The sequence below is a fragment of the Propithecus coquereli genome, unplaced genomic scaffold (genome assembly GCF_000956105.1).
Source record: "Propithecus coquereli isolate 6110/MARCELLA unplaced genomic scaffold, Pcoq_1.0 Scaffold37, whole genome shotgun sequence".
In the NCBI taxonomy this organism is placed as follows: Eukaryota; Metazoa; Chordata; class Mammalia; order Primates; family Indriidae; genus Propithecus; species Propithecus coquereli.
In genome coordinates this window covers 9223360-9225513 of record NW_012149396.1, presented here as the reverse complement: position 1 = coordinate 9225513, position 2154 = coordinate 9223360, and positions in this window count along the sequence as shown.

The window sequence follows — 2154 nt, the reverse complement described above, 5'->3', positions numbered from 1 at the left end:
GTTTTATCAAGTTATGTGATAATGAGGAAAGAAGCCAATAGCAATAGTATCTAATATTAATTGAGTGCTTAATATGTTCCTAGCTTTGTGGTAGAAGTTTAACATTTATTAATATAGATATTATTATTTTCATCCTGTTGTACAGGAGAGGAAACTGAGGCAGAGAGATGTTAACTAATAGTGTGAGTTTGCACAAGCAACAGTGGCAAAGCCAAGACTTGAAACTAAGAATTTGGGTTTCAGAGTCTAAAGACTCTGTTCTACTGTGTCTTTAAGAGACAAAGGTATAGGGTTTCAGTTATTAATGTATAGGACAGGATATAATCATTAAATATATTGAACTTTTAATTTGTTACTACAAACACCCACATACATATATATTTTTTCACAGATTTATTTTATATATGATTTATATATATAATGTATACACATTATTTGTATACATATCTAATTTTTCAAGTATATGCCCAAAATATCTCTTTTTATTTATGAAATTAACTCATGATCAAGTGTGCAATGCAGAAAACATAATGTAATTTGTTAGCAAAATAACCTCTTTGGACTCTGAGTGACCTCAGATAGAGTCTCTGCTCTGACTTTCAACTGGCTGAGTATGACTTTAAGAAACTCACTTCACCTCTTTCAGCCTATTTTCCTCATCGAAATACAAATAATAGAATCTAGTAAACATGGTTATGGGGAGGATTAAAAGAGATGTGATAATCAGATTACTAGCAAATAATAGAATTCAATGAATAGAAGTGAACTAAAAAAAAAAACCACTCTTAATCCCACACTCATTGATAGTTACTGTTAATATTTGGAGATAGATATAATTATAGCTTTGGGTACAAATATAGATATATTAATAGATTGTTCTGTTTTCTTATATTTTGTGTTTGCTGTTTGGCATGCATTTATCACTGAACCAATTGCATTATTTTCTGTATTCTTTTTTTTTTGGAAAAATGTGATATAGAGATGCTTTTTATTTCATACCCAGTTTACATTAGCTTCAACATCAAGCATCCTTTTTTTTTTAATTTATTTTTTATTCCAGGGTATTGTGAGGGTACAAACATTATGGTTACACTTTATGTCTTTGCCTCACCCAAGTGTGGGTTAAAGGCATGCCCTTCCCCCCTACAGTGCTCCCTGTGTCCTTTAGATGCGGATTTACTCCCCCATCCCCCTAATCCCTAGAGAGTATTTCTGCCATGTGATCTCCCTAGTGTTGATCAGTTAGTACCAATTTGATGGCGAGTACAAGTGGAGCCCATTCTTCTGCTCTTGTGGTTCCTCACTTTGGATAACGGGCTTAAGTTTAATCCAGGAAAGTATAAGATGTTCTAGATCACTGTCATTTCTTATGATTGAGTAATATTCCATTGTAAACATATACCAAATTTTAATAATCCACTCATGGATTGACGGGCACTTGGGTTGTTTCCACATCCTTGCAATAGTGAATTGTCTTATTCTTGATGCTCTGGCATTTGTGGCTTCTCAGAGGAGGAAGAGATAGAGACAGCCCCTCCCAGGGCTAGTCAATTCCTAGAGATAGTAAAGGGCATAGCTGGAGCATGTCTTTCATATGCAAATCCGCCATTCCCAACTCCATAGCCCTAACCACTGCCTTACCTAATTCTCTCACACCAAGCCAGGATTTCCCATGTTTCTGATCAACCCAGGGCTAGGTACTAGGCAATTAGAGGCCACTCCTCTAATTGCCTAGTACCCCTAGAGCCCAAAGCCCACCAGAATGATTCTAACTCGCCAATCTTAAACTGTACACTCTGGTCAGCCTTGCCTTTCCTGCAGAAACTCCAGCAAAGCCTCAGGCCTAGACGTACCTCTTGCCGATTCTGTCTCCTGATCACACTGGTGCTTTCCCCTGTAGTCCTGCGTGGCGTGTGCTGATCCCCTGTCTGGGGCCTTTAAGGATGATAAACTTCATCCTTCCAAGCCTCCTTGTTGTCTCCTCCTGTGGCTGCACTGACATTATTATACCATATCCAGCATGTACTTTCTTAGAACATAGATGTATTCTTAACAAGGATTGTCTCATACTTTATATGCTGTTTTACTGCTGCCTTTATTGTTTTAATATAATTATATGTAATGTGCACTTTCCCTGCTAGTAAATAGAAATAT